Source organism: Natrix helvetica (genome assembly GCF_964273705.1).
Source record: "Natrix helvetica genome assembly, chromosome: 1".
In the NCBI taxonomy this organism is placed as follows: Eukaryota; Metazoa; Chordata; class Lepidosauria; order Squamata; family Natricidae; genus Natrix; species Natrix helvetica.
The window spans coordinates 285,879,216-285,894,473 of NC_138548.1; the positions used below are offsets into that span (position 1 = coordinate 285,879,216).

The 15,258-nt window shown below is 44.4% G+C and overlaps 1 protein-coding gene across 10 annotated transcripts in view; it reads right to left on the minus strand.

Annotated features, from left to right (window-relative positions):
- Nucleotides 1-4,277, minus strand: part of TNIP1 (TNFAIP3 interacting protein 1) — a 72,552-nt gene extending 68,275 nt beyond the window's left edge. For 4 of the 10 annotated variants that reach the window (XM_081962172.1, XM_081962179.1, XM_081962180.1 and 1 more), the window contains exon 1: nucleotides 4,166-4,274. The gene's annotated coding sequence lies outside the window, so the exon portion shown is untranslated. Of the gene's footprint in view, nucleotides 1-1,016; nucleotides 1,092-2,913; nucleotides 3,040-3,693; nucleotides 3,847-4,165 lie in introns of those variants that run through there. The other 6 variants (XM_081962173.1, XM_081962175.1, XM_081962177.1 and 3 more) reach the window with 6 other exon arrangements.
- Nucleotides 4,278-15,258: the final 10,981 nt, after the last annotated feature.

Here is a 15,258-nt window from a genome sequence, read left to right on the forward strand (position 1 = left end):
GGAGTGATTAGATCAGAACTCCATATCCTGAATGACTTGCTTTTTTTTGTACATAGATGTCTGAGACCATCTCCTTTTGTAATAAGAAAACAGACACAGCACAATTTTAAAACCATATCTCTACTTGTGTCCGGAGCACCTCTCATTCTCCAAATCTATTATAAATAGACTAAAGTTTATAATAAACAGTCTCTGTACCCTGGCTTCTAGGAAGTGGGTTAATGGTTACCTTCAAACCACTGTTATGCTACTGCCTAGAATGCTCAGGCTCACACACACCTACAGAATGTGTGAGAATAGGTGATCCTTGACTTTCATTTAGTGACCGTTCAAAGTTACAGCATCATTGAAAAAAGTGACTTATGACCATTTTTCACACTTACAATTGTTGCAGCAGCCCCGTAGTCACATGATCAGAATTCAGACCTTTGGCAACTGACTCATATTTATGACAGTTGCGGTGTCTCAGGGTCACATGATTGCCTTTTGTGACCTTCTAACAAGCAAAGTCAATGGGGAAGCCACATTCATTTAACAACTGTGTTACTTAACAGCCACAGTGACTCACTTAACCACTGTCTTGCTTAGCAACAAAAATTTTGGGCTCAATTGTGGACATAAATCAAGGACTACTATACATACACAGGTACACAAGTAAGGGCAACAGTCTAAATTATTTGGTTTCATCCTGAGTTTTCTTCTTACACTTTGGTTAGAATTACTCAAGCAGAAGTTCTGTATCTCAAGGCTGCAGAGGGAGCCCTGGATCTCTATGACAGCCTAACCACTTCCAGTACAGGTAACCAATACAGGAGTTCACCAAAAGGTTACCATAAAGAGCTGGTGATTTGGTTCATACTAAACCATAGTTTAACCACAGGCTCCTGAATAAACCTCAGTGGCTAGGCAAAATCAACAACAAAATCAAACAAACTAAACTATGGGCAAATGGCCATTTGCAGCATCCCAGTCATGTGACTGTTTTTACCACGGTTTTGCCAAAACCCAACACTTACTTCTAGTTTTTTGCAAAATCACATCCATAGCAAACAATAGCCTCTCACTTGTGATTGCCAGGTTTGCACTTATGACTGCAAAAAAATAATAATCATAAAACCAGGTTGGTCACATGACCAACTTGTTTTATGACTATCACAACATACATCTGTAATGGGCACTCTCCATTATGGTCATATGTAGAGGACTGCCTATATGTACTGCAACGTTATTTTGCATATGAGTAACAGAAACCAAACTGGGGATATGCCACATAACAACACTTTCTCACAAATCTATCTCTGTGTCTTGACCTCCATACTCAGCACACCGGCCAATGGTGATGATTTCAGTTGATTTTTTTATATAGCCTTTCACCTTGATGGCTGTATCATAACTCTGTTGCTGAACATAAACTTGCCTACTGTATGATGCCAACAGCAAAGCAGGAATAGAATCAAAAAATACTTTTAAAAGGCTGTCTTTCCTTGAAAACCAGGTTGTGTGTTTTTTAATTCAACAAATGATATAATGATAATAAGGTTCTGTGAAAACAAAAATATTTGCAATAGACAGTTTTGAAGCACAGTATCAAGTAATTGACAAAATTGATTCTTACTTTCATTCAACTCAATATGCCTGGAACACAAGGATGCCGCCAACAGAAAGTTACTCAGAAGTGAAGCTTTCCAAGATTAGTGCTTTGCAGCTTCACTACTCTGTTACTTGACTCTGTTAACCTTTAGTTGGTTTCACACATTATGCTAAGCCTTGGTTTTCAAATCAAGTGGTTCAGTTCACACAATACTTCAAGGCCTAAAAAACAATACAGGTAATCACAACTGAGCCCAAATTTTCTGTTGTTCAACAAGATAGTTGTTAAGTGAGTTTTGTCCCATTTTTCAATCTTTCTGGCCACATTTGTTAAGTGAATTACTGCACTTATTAAGTTAGTAATGTGGTTTTAAGTGAATCTGGCTTCCCCATTGACTTTGCGTGTCAGAAGGTCACAAAAGGTGATCGCACTGCCACTGTCATAAATACCTGACACTTGCCAAGCATTTGAATTTTGATCACGTGACCATGGATGGGAACGCTGCAACGGCCACAAGTGTGAAAAATGGTCGTAAGTCACTTTGTCAGCACCGTTGTAACTATGAATGGTCACTAAATGAACTGTGGTAAATCGAAGACTACCTATATTATATCTTAGGAAAAATGTGTGATTATGCCTTATTCTTCCTGATTCTGAGAAATAAGAGAATGAGAAATTGTAACAACAAACCAAAATAACATAACTGAAAAATAATTGGGAATTTGTTATAGCAAACGTGGAAACTAATTCTGGACTATTCAGGGGAGGGCTGCTGGGGGTTCACAGGGGTTCGGGAGAACCTCTAGCAGATTCTGTGCAGTTTGGAGAACCCCCAAATCCCACTCCTGGCTGGCCCTGCCTGCCTTGCCCATCCCAGGAGTAACCATGCGGCCCGTTTTGGATGCAGGTAAGTGCAGGGCGCACATGGAGGCTTGGGGAGGGTGAAAAATGAGCCTACCAGAAGTTCGGGGAGGCTGGAAATGGGCCATTTTGCCCTCCCGGAGGCTCGAGGAAAGCCTCCGGAGCCCGGAGTGGTGCAGGAGCCAACCTAGGTCACGCCTACTATGGCCATGTCCATCCAGCAACCGGGCAGAGAACCCCTTGCTAAAAAATTTGAAGCCCACCCCTGGGACTATTCCTCCCCACCACCACTACCACCAAAAACAAAAATCTAATCATATTTAGGCCTAAATAGGATTGGAAAGAAGATCACAGGAAATTCCAGGAATATAGGTTAGACTGAAAAGAAGAAGCAATCTCCCTCATAATACTCTAGTAGCAAATCACTACTATATTGTTACCAAGGATATTTGAAGATGTACCTGCTTACATTGTTTTCCAGTTTCTCAGTCTGAGGCTAGATCCAGGCCCCTCCTTCAATCTGAAGGAGATGCTATTTTTACTAATGAGATTCAGCTTTAATTCCCTAGTCCCTAGTAGTCACTAGTAGCTATTCAACAACTGTGACCATGACGTGATCAACCAACAATTAACTTGAACCACTGTTTATATAATGAACACAATCAATTGGACTTACCCATCCTACTAAGCAGACTAGCCACAAGCCAGCCAAACATAATTTAACATTAATTACATGAATCTAACTCAGTCTGGGAAAGAGAAAATAAAATATTTCCCACATATCCAAACCTGTAATCTATGGAAGACAGTCAGAATAAAAATATTACGAGCATATTTTTTAAAGGTTATTCTGTACATGTTTATCTGGGAATCTGAATATTTCAACTTTGAACAAATAGGTATATATGAAAAGAATTGGGCCCCAGATGTCAGACACATCAGTTGCTCCCAAACAAGAACAGTGCTTAGCAAATGAGTCAGTAATTTAATTCATTTACATGACACCATAATCTGATGTGATCTTTCCACTCATGCACCTCAAAAGAGTTGCCACATACCGGAGATCTGACTTTTTAACAGCAAAGAGAAATATGACAACAGAATGTTGGTTGTGCACTTGGGCAAGGATATTTTTTTTTAAAAAGAGACTCTACAATCAACATCAAAAGAAACATTCCCTCCCTTTTTTTCCTGATAACCTCCACAAACCTCAATACAGTTACAAAATCCCTGTTTTTTACCTGCAATACAAATAAATGAGATTAAGAAATGTCGTTCACCAGAAAGTGCTCCAAATGACAGAATTCAGACCTGCCTCTGCCTGCATCCCTTACAGCTATACTCTTGTTTATCCCATGCTGAGCTGATACTGTCTCGCCTTTATTTCCAAATCCTAAAGTATCCGGAAATGTGAGATGCGCCGTGTGAGTGTGCGTGTGTGTGTGTGTGTGTGTGTGTGTGTTTAATGTGTGTGTATGCATTTGATGTGTGTGTGTGTGTGTATGTATGTATGTATGTATGTATGTATGTATGTATGTATGTATGTATGTATGTATGTATGTAAAAAATAAACGCCGTGCCATACATAGAGCATCTCGGAAACGTACCGAAAGCACCCGGGATTCCATCCTTCCCACCTCTTCCTTCCTTTTAAAAGAAAAGCAATGAGCTCGAGTTCCTGCAGGGAGAGGGGAGGAGGGGAGCTAGTCCTACCTGCTAAAAACTGCACGGATCGAGGTCCAAACAGCTCCGGGACCTCCAAAGCTTTGCATCACGGGCATAGCTTTTACTTCCTCTCCTCTGCCCAGAAGGAACATTGACTCAGATCCGCCCATTTTGGAATTTCCCAAGCGTGACTGACAAGCCACTCAGCTAATCAGCGAACTTTCCCCTCTGTCGCCGGCAGAGGCACAAAAGTGGGGGAACCGTAGCGGGGAAGCCCAGATGGGCTGGCAAACGTCTTAGCGCCGGGGGTTGTGCTTCGGTTCCGCGAGTCAACAACATGCCCTTCTGACGTTAGGTCCTGAGTCCGCCCTTCAACGTTGAGCTTGGGAGCTTGCTTAGCGGCGACGGTCTTTTGCATTAACAAGAAATATGGTTGCTTTTGCCACTTTGTGGTGCGTTCCTCGCTGATCTTTCCCTGGGGGGGTGGGGGTGGAAGTTTGCTCAGTTTTACATTTCAGTCTGTTTGTCCATGCTCCGTGCCCTGCCCGAAATAAAGCACCGCGTTCATTTTCCAAAGCCTTTGCGATCGATTGCAATGGGATTTGATCGGAATTAAATCTAGTTCGGGAGGCAGCAAACTGAAAAGCCCTGGCAAAATATATTTCCTCCTCTCGCTAGAGTGAAGGTGCAAAATAAATGTACTGTTTCTCTTTTCTTTTACAAAAGGGGAGAGGTTGAAATCTCCAATCGGTTAAATATGGGCTAAGATCATTTTTTTAAAAAAAGATAGGCTCGCAGGATCTGCTGGTTAAAGTGTTATGAACTAGGTTACAATAGTTTGGTGTTGCAGAACAACTTTGCTGTCAATTATATTCAGGGATTTTTTTTTTCATTTTTCATTTTTTTGCTTGTGCAAGTATTACACAATTAGTTATATTGCTATAGTTCAGCACCACTTCAACATGGAATTGATAATGGGGAGGATCACACATTGTTTTAAAAGTATCTGCATAGATGCTGACAGCAAGAAAAAGTGGGAGAGCAATGTGACTGCATAGGGCAGTGATGGTGAATGTTTTTCTGCTCCTGTGCCATAAGGGTGCGCGCGATAGCACATGCGTGCCCAGATCCATAATGCAATGCCCTCCCCCGGTATATGTGCGCACACACACACCGCACATGCCTCACTGAAGCATCCGGACTTCTGACAGGCCCGTTTTTCGCCCTGCCCAGGCTTCAGGAACTTCAGGTAGGCCCGTGGGGCCCATTTTTGTGGCATCCACAGGCTCTGGAAGCTTTCCTGAAGCCTTGGGAGGGCGAAAACTGCCTCCCCCTGCCGTCCAAGAGGCCCAAAATCAGCTGGCCAGTGCGCACATAAACGCTGGAGCTAACATAGGGCAACACCTCGTGTGCCCTCAAATATTGCTCCGCCTGGCACCTATGGCACAAGTGCCATAAGTTCGCCATTATGGGCATAGGGAGTAGACTTATGTACTTTTTTTTTTTAAGCAAATGCTCATATTATGGTGGTAGCAAAATGCATCTGTCAAAATGCCGTTATCTTGATTTAATATTATGGGGTTCTTGTTCAGGAGTTTTCACCCTAAGGTACCCAGAGCTTCTGATCACCTAAGGTACCCACAGCTTCTAAAATATTAAATACAGAAGGGATTGTTTCCAGATATGTGACTGTTAGTGCTAATTGTCAAAAAACATTTCACAGTAATTTCACTTGCCCCTTCCTAATGGATTTTTCCCTGCAAGGAAAATCAGGTTAGATCGGGTAATGGAAAGGCACACACAGGCTAACAGTAACAGCAGCTCTTTATTAACTCAGTAGCAACTATATACAATCCAGCGAAGATTGAGTCTGACAGCAGCCCTCTTATAGAGAGCTGTCAGACCCTTCGACCAATGAGATTAAACCTCTGTTCCCACCGGAACAGAGGACCTTTATGGAAACCACTATAGCTGACGCTAGTGTCTAACACCGCTCCCCTCTTAGATGGAGTAATCCTACTGGATTTTTGGTAGCTCTGCCTGACCTGCACATTTCAGTCAGAGGGTGTTCCTCGGACAGGTCAGATGGACCTGTTTGCTCTGCAGCTCCACTTGGTGGAAGCTCCTGGAACCTTCCATAGGCCGCGGCTGGAGCTTTTAGAGCCGGTTCGCTTGGAGCTCGCTGCGGCCTGCAACACAAGAAGTTAAGTATCCCAGTGACTTTGGGTTTGAGTTGGCTGTAGAAGGAGTGGCTTCGTGCTCCTTTTGGGTAGGGCTTTGGCTAACTCATGCAGGAGTTACCTCTGGCTGCCCAAGAGTGGAGTTGAAGAGGCGGCCACGGAGTTGGTCAATGTGCCTTCTCCAATTCCGACCGTCCTTGAGCTCTACAAGATGAGAGCGAGGCCCGGTGATGCCTATCACTGTGGCAGGAATCCACAGAGTTCCCCTGGCATAGTTGTGGCCGTAAACACAACTATGCAGGGGGAACATAGTTGTAGGCCCAGGGTACCTGCGAGACCACCTGCCACCAGTAGCCTCCCACCGTCCAGTACGATCCCACAGAGTTGGCCTCTTCAGGGTGCCGTCGGCCAGACAGTGTCGGCTGGTGACCCCCAGGGGGAGAGCCTTCTCTGTGGGAGCGCCTTCCCTCTGGAATGAGCTGCCCCCAGAGCTCCGCATAATCCCTGACCTCCGGTCCTTCCGACGCGCCCTAAAAAGCTGGCTTTTCCAGCAAGCCGGCCTGGCCTGTTAATTTTAACTCATTTTTTAAAGGTATTGTCCTATAAATTGGGTTTGTTTTTTTGGATATGTATTTAATTTCTTTTTAACTTTCGGGATTTTTTAATGTTGTACGCTGCCCTGAGTCCTCTGGGAGAAGGGCGGCATATAAATCCAATAAAAACAAAACAAAACAAAACAAAACAAACAAACTGAATCCCCTACGCTAAAGTTCTGAATTTTGCTTGTGGAGTTAGGGGGTGATGCGGCAGAATAGTTGGGACCTTAGCGGGCGACCCATGAGAAGCTCCGAGGGGCTTCTCCCTGTAGTGGCACTGGGTGTGATGTGCTGAATTAGCAAATAGTGGTCAACCAGTGTTTGCCAATCTCCCAGGCCCATCCTTGATAGGGCCTCTTTTGCAGATCTCACCATTCTCTCCACCTGACCATTGGAGGCCGGATGGAATGGCGCGATCAGGGCATGTCTGATTCCCTGTGCTGCTAAGAAGGTCTCGAATTGCATGGTCGTGAATTGGGGCCCGTTGTCAGAGACCAGGACATCGGGCAGGCCGTGTGTGGAGAAAAGTCTCCGTAGTACCTTGATGACTGCTTCTGCCATAGTGGAGGTCATTAGGACTACCTCTAGCCATTTCGAGTAGGTGTCCACAACTACAAGGAAAGTCTAGCCATGAACTGGGCCAGCAAAATCAATGTGCACCCTAAACCATGGTGCTTAGCGGGTGCCTCTGGGGGAGCTAGTCTGGACTCCTGGCACGGTGTGCAGGTAGCCACCCATTCTTCGATTTCCCTGTCCATATTAGGCCACCACACATAACTCCTGACCAAAGACTTCATCCTGACAATTCCAGGATTCCCTACGTGTAAAGCCTCTAATACTGAAATGCGCAGTTTGGGTGGAAAAATGACCCGATCCCCCCACAGCAAATAGCCATTAACAACAGACAATTTGTCACGCTTACAATGGTACATTTTGAATTCAGACCCAACATGCCCCTTCGGCCACCCCCTCCATACCTAGTTCAAAATTTGTTTGATGATGGAGTCTTTCGCAGAGTGACGGGCAACGTCACTAGATGAGACGGGACCAGTCTCCAAGCAGTCAATGAGAAGGACTGGCATCTCAGGGGTAGGGTCAGCAAGAAGTTCTGGTAGCGGGCAACGGCTCAAAGCATCGGCGTGCCCCGTAGTGGAGCCTGGTTGGTGGATGAGGCAGTAGGAGTAAGCAGCTAAGAAAATGGTCCATGTGGTCATCTGCGGTGATAATGACACAGGAATAGGTCGGTCCCCAGCCAGCAAGCCCAGTAGCAGTTTGTGGTCCATAATTAGTTTGAAATCATGGCCGTATAGGTACTCATGGAACCTTTTTACTCCAGCCACTGCAGCCAAAGCCTCATGGTCTACCTGGCTGTAGTTCCGCTCGGCAGCAGACAAGTCCTAGAGCAGTGATGGCGAACCTTTTTTGGCTTGCGTGCCACAAGTGGGGGGAGCGCATGGGGGTCGAGTGCGGGCGTGCCGCACCCATAATGCAACGTGCGACCCCCCCAGTGCGCATGCGCGCACAACGTGCGACCCCCCCATTTTTACATGCTTTTTTCGCCCTCCCCAGGCTCCAGGGGCTTTATAGGAGCCTGGGGAGGGCGAAAAGAGCCTCCCCCCAACCCCCCCGAGGCCCTCCGGAGGCTTCGGGGACCATCTGGAGGCTTCCCTGAAGCCTTCGGAGCGCTTAAAACCACCCTCCGAGCAAACCGGAAGTGACTTCCGGGTTGCTCGGAGGGTGGTTTTAAGCGCTCCGAAGGCATCAGGGAAGCCTCGGACGGTCCCTGAAGCCTTCAGAACACTTAAAACGACCCTCTGAGCAACCCGGAAGTCACTTCCGGTTTGCTCGCAGGGTGGTTTTAAGCGTTCCGAAGGCTTCAGGGACGGTCCCTGAAGCCTCCGGGGGGTGGGGGAGGCTCTTTTCGCCCTCCCCAGGTTCCTATAAAGTCTCTGGAGCCTGGGGAAGGCGAAAAATAGCTTTTAAAAAGGTGAACTCAGGTGGCCAGCTCGCGCATGCGCGCTGGCCAGCTGACAGGGCAGTGCCTCGCATGCCCTGACAAATGGCTCCGCGTGCCACTTGTGGCACGCGTGCCATAGGTTCGCCATTACTGTCCTAGAGTAAAAAGCTATGGGAGCCTCGGTTCAGTTGGGCATGCGGTGGCTGAGGATGGCTCCGACACCAAACAGGGAAGCGTCGCAGGTCAGCATTAGTGGCGGGGTCTGACCATACTGCACCAGGAACATGTCTGTCGAGAGAAGTCTTTTGCGGCACCTTCGGCTCTGCCCCAGGACCACTTCGCATTCTTCGCCGGGAGACGATGTAAGGGCTCAGCAACGGTGGCTTTCTGTTTAAGAAAGACGCTGTAGAAATTAAGGAGCCCAAGGAACGCCTGCAGCTCGGTTTGATTGCGAGGTGTAGGGCCGTCCTGGATTGCTTGAATTTTCTTAGTGGTCGGGTGAATCCCAGAACTGTTGATTAGATACCCTAAGAATTCAACCATTGGCATGTTAATTTGGCATTTTTCTTTTTTGAGACGGAGGCCTTTGTCTCTAATTCTGGTCAAAACAGTTTGCAAATGTTTGAAAAGTTGCACCTCATTTGCAGCCAATACCAAGATGTCGTCAAAATAGGGGACGACTCCTGGAATCCCTTGCAAAAGCCGTTCCATGACACTTTGGAATAGTCCAGGGGCGATTCTAACTCCAAATTGCAGGCGATGACATTTGAATGCACCCCTGTGTGTCACAATGGTTTGGGCCTCCGCCGTAGCGCCATCTATAGATAATTGTTGGTATGCCTGCGCCATGTCCAATTTAGCAAATACTTTGCTGGGGCCCTAAGAATGTAATAAATGCTGTACAATGGGTACAGGGTAAGCGCTTTGTTGTAATGCTTTATTGATTGTGCATTTGTAGTCCACGCAGATGCGGACAGACCAGTCATATTTGAGAGGTGTCACTCTAGTGGTCTCCCAGCGTGTGTGATCAACCGGCTCTAGGATTCCCTGGCCTATGAGCATGTCAATTTCCAGATCAATTTTTGGGTGGAGAGCGAAAAGTACTCTCCTGGATTTTAGCCTCATGGGGGCTATGTTGGGGTCCAAATTAAAAGAGATTGCAGTCCCCACATACTTACCCAGACCGGTGCTGAAAACGTCCTCAAACTCCTTAAAAATCGCTTCAGCGCTCTCGTCTTTCAAGGCGTTGATACCGGTCACTTCTAGGCCCAAGGCTTCAAACCAGTCAAGCCCCAGGAGGCTGTGCAGGTCGCCACTGACCACCGTTGCTGGCCGCTGTATTTCTTGAATTGCACCCGGAAGGTGCCCTGGCCCACGATGGGAACTCGGTTCCCCTGGTAATCACAAAGGCGGATGTCAGGGGTGCGTAGACACTGCTTCATCAGGCTAGGGATAGCTCGCTTGAGCATGGACCACGGCATGATGGTCAGTGATGACTCTGTGTCGATCTCCATCTCGCATGGAGAGCCCTTAATGAGGACTGTGACCTTCAGCTTTTTTGGCCGCCTAGTGCGGACTTGGCCGATTGAGGTGTGGTAGGTGACTCTGGTGTCACCCTCTGAGCACCGTGGTGGCTTCTGCCATGCCCCTTGGTTGGGTCTCTGCTGGAGGTTAGCTCGGCTTCTTGGCTGTCAGGTCATTGTGGGGTGCTCGCTTCTGCAAACTTTGGCGATGTGCCCCTTTTGCTCACAGCCCTGGCAAATAATGTCGTGGAAATGGCAAGCCGATCGGGCATGGTCTCATCTGCAGCTAGCGCAAGGCGGGAAACACTGTTCGAATGTGTGCACCGGCTTGGCATGGCTACTGTGCATGTGGCAGCTGTCATCTTCTTCACCTTCTTTGCTCTCAGCTCTCAGCCTCGTGATATACGTGTGTGTTCTTTCGTGCATCTTGTGGAGTGCTTTGGCACTGCAGGGTTTCTATTGACTTGACGGCTGATTCTGATCCCCTGGCTTCATCTAAGGCAATTTGTAGAGTGAGGTTAGATTTGGTGAGTAACCTCCTCTGTAAATTAATGTCCTGCATACCACATATGATGTGGTCAAGAATAAGCTCGTCAAGGTCTCGGAACTCGCAGTAGGCTGCGGCCTTTCGTAGTGCAGCAACGTACTCGTTGATTGATTAGCCTGCCTTCTGGTTGTGAATATTAAATTCACGCTGGCAGACATGCTTAGACGGCTTGGGAGTGGAGTGAGTCCTCAGCGTCTGCTGGAGCACGGACCAAGCGACCAATTGTAGCGGCGTTGGTTCTGACAGGTCTTTGGCAGTTTCGAACACTTCCCGTCCACAGTAACTGAGGAACATGTTCTTCTTGTGGCCTTCAGAAAGGCCCATGAGGTCTTTGGCTTCGAGGAAGTAGTCGAACCTCAGCATATACAAGTCCCAGTGCTCGGTGGGGTGTGCATAGCCATTTTGTGTTCTGAGGGCGTTTTGAGTTTGCTGCTCAAAAATGGCTGCTCAAAGATTTTATAAGCAAGGAGTTGCTAAGAGGAGTTCATACAAACTTGATTAAGGAGATGATTAGAGGACTGACACCACAAATGGCAGAAGACATGAGACTGTTTTGCTACTGGAAAGATACAGGTTGATAGATGGAAGTGTATAATTTAAAACTAGTTAAACTTAGTGAAATTTAGTGACAATAGATATAAAATAAATAATTGATAATGATAATAATGTATACAATGTGTAGTGTTATGATAAATAATAATTGGATATGAATATTGAATGGTACCCATGAAAGGAAGATTAGAAATCCTTTTGGATTATATATAAAGGTTAATAAAAAAGAACTAAGTTAGATTCAGTTAAGTCTTGATTATTGGAGGGGGGGAAATGTTATGATACAGGATATAGTCAAATAAAGAAGGGATAATGATAACAACGTATATATATGTATGGGTACAGCAAAAGGAAACTGGATGTAAATTGTAAACAGTGATTTGGAAAGGAGGATTAGAAAATTTCGTTACTAAATATTATGGATGTTTAGCTAGAATAGGACATAAGGATTCAGTGTTATTGGAGGATTTTAGAAATAGTAAATGAAATGCCAGTATGTGATTATGTATTAAATCTTGGTATATTTTATGATGAAGGATGTTTAAACAATTATAGTCAAATGAAAATGGAGGTATGATGATGGTAACATGTATACATTTCTGTGTTAAAATATTTGCGTTAATATGAATTATGCTTGATGACTGTGGAAGCGATGCACGAAAGTCTTTTGTAACCAACTATGCACTTTCTACAGTATGTAAAGAAGGAAGATTTTATGTGTTGTGTTTGTTTTGAAAAATAATAATTTAATTTTTTTTAAATGGATGCTAGAAGCCGCTTATAGTGGAAACCACTATAGCTGACGCTAGTATCTAACACAAAAGCAATAAAAGGACTTCGGAGAACAGCAAATGGAAGTTGGCTGTATTCAGACTTTCATATCGAATTCTCTGAATGAGGTAAGAGGGTTATAAAATAAAAGCCTTATTGTCTGAAAGCACCCAGCATTTTTTGGTAATGTTTATTTATTTATCGAACTTGTAAGCTGCCCATCTCGTCCACAAGCACTCCTAGATGGCTTAAAACACTGAATAAAATGCAGTGTAAAACATTAAAACAATAAAGATCTTAAATTTAGAAATTCAATTAAAATAAAGCTAAGCAGGATAGAGAGGGACAAGGAGAGCAAAGTATGCACAGGGAGAAGGTGGGGTGTTTGTGCTCCATTAGCCATCCTGAATGTGTTACACCCCCATTAAGGACTCAGGCTAGTTGACAGCCATGTCATCAAGACTTTTTTGAAGGTTGAAAGGGTGCGTGATCAGCAGATCTGACCTCTGGGGTCAAGGTATTCTAGAGATGCTCTGCCACAGCAGACAAGGCTCTTCTTCTGGATCTTGCCAGTAGAAATCCCTTGGCTGATGGCATCTGCAGCATGTTCCTTCTGCCAGCATGAGTGGGGCAGGCTAATCCCATGAAGGTGACCTGATTTCGGAGGTAGCCTGGACTCATGCCATGCAGGGCCTTAAAGGTGATAATCAACACCTTGAATTGGACCCTGAAGCAAAGGGGGGCAGATTTAGGTCTCTCACAGTTGCGTAGAGACTCCAAACTGATGATGTATTTGACTTCGTTCTCATACTCAGCCTGGTCATCTACAACAGCAATGTAACATGGGCCACCCTAGGAGCCCAGAAAAATGCCCATGCAGCTGCGTTTTGCACCAGCTGAAGCTTCCAGATACTCTTCAAGGGTTGCCCCATATAGAGTGCACTGTCCAAGCATGAGATGACCAGGGCTTGAGTGACGGAGCGCAGGAATTCCCAAGCCAAGAAAAAGCACAACTAGCACACAACACAAAGTTGTGGAAAGGCTCTCCTAGCCACAACTTCACCTGGTCATCGAGCAGGAGTTGTGAGTCCAGGAGAACCACAAGTTACAAACTGGGTCTGTCTGGGGCAGTGCAAACCAATCCAAAACTAGTTATGTTATTTTGGCTATGACAAAAAGATGCTAAACAGAAAAGTTTGGAGGAGAAGATAATTCCAGATTCCAGGATAGGAATTTGGAATGTTCTGTCTCTTATCTGTTGAAAAAATAAACATTTGCAATGTCACAATGAGTTCCTGGGAAAAAGAGAAGTAGGACTAACAGATCTGGGCTGCAAACCTCCAGGTGGCAGCAAAGATCTAAGAGTTTTTGTACATATGTCTTTGTTGCCATCTAGTGGTTACACAGAGCTTTGTTGCTCAAACATGCTAGCCCTCAAAAGGAAATGCTGACTTGGTAACTGAACCAGTCACTCATTCTCAGTCCTATTCATTTCACAGGCTTCTTGTAGGAAAATAGGAGGAAGAAGGAGCATTAAATATCTTTGCCACCTTAAGCTATTTATAAAAACAATAAAGATGGAATATTTTTTTAAAAATCCAGTTGATATGGATAGGTGATGAAGGAATTAAAACATAGGCAACAGTTTTTCATATCACAGATAGTGTTAAAAGCATGGTTTCCTATTAGACATATTGTGATTTTTTTTTCTTATGAAAAGAAATATCTTTAATAGCAGGGTTATTTCTTTTTTCTAACTCAACTTCTAGTTTGAAATGCATGTACTTGGAAGTAAATTTTACCAAACTCGGTTTTATCATTTACGAATATGTTTGTTTATGCAAATATGTGGATGTCACTGCAAATCATTTGTGAAACTGCTAAACTTGTAAGCATTTTGTTATTCTGACCTTCCCTACAGAACTTTCAACAATTTCCTATGAGAGAGGGCTTGTGAAAATGATGTTTAATTATGAACCCCTAGTGCCATGGTCATTATAGTAGGGGGTAAATTCTATAGGCATGTTATTCTGAAAGAGTCCTCAATACTTTTATGTGTTCTGCCAGCATTTTGTATTTGTCCACTTATGTGGACCATGGAATCATCACTGCAATTTTTTAAAGCCATGACATAACCAAGTTGATGACACATTGTTTTTGGTTGACATCATACATATATGGCTATGCCTATTGGAATGCTAGCATTAGTCAGGAATTATTTTTTTAAAAAAATAAAAAAATATATCATAAGATCACAAAATCTCATGAAAGTTTAGAGTTCCGTTCTGCAGTCTTGCGAGAATGTAGCTGAGAACACCAAATCTTGACAAAATTGCTAGTATTGTAGGATTGTGGCTATTAAAATGGTTGTTTTATTTCATGTGAGCTCACATTAAGGACAATCTACAGTATTTTTGTGCATTTACCATGCACCTGGGATCACAAGTTGCATCGCCCTCTGGTAGATCTAGAATTTTGGGGGTTTCTTTCTTGAATTTTAACAAGTGGGAAAGTTTATACCAGAGGCACCACATGGGAATGTTGTAAAGCAGGGATGAGAATTTCATAATCTATCCGGAGATTCATGATACTAGAAAATGGGACTGATGTTATTGGCAGGTGGAGCCAGGTGGCTAGTTCCTTTTTGTGACCCACCCCTCCCATTTTTCTTCCTTCCCTGTTCAGCAGGCTGGTCAGGACTTTAGAAATTAGGCTAAAGGTCCAAGGTATCTCTGTATCAGAGGCTTCCATGAAGCAATGAAAGGTGTGCTCACTGGCTTGGTTTATTGTGAAAACATTTTGGTTTGCAAACAGCTGTACAATTTCATAATATCTGACCTGAATTTGTCTTCAATACATACATACATACATACATACATACATACATACATACATACATACATTCATTCATTCATTCATTCATTCATTCATTCATTCATTCATTTACATTATAAGCATTAAAGCAAACTGTTTAACTGAAAGAAATGTATCTGAGAATATACTTAACTCATTATA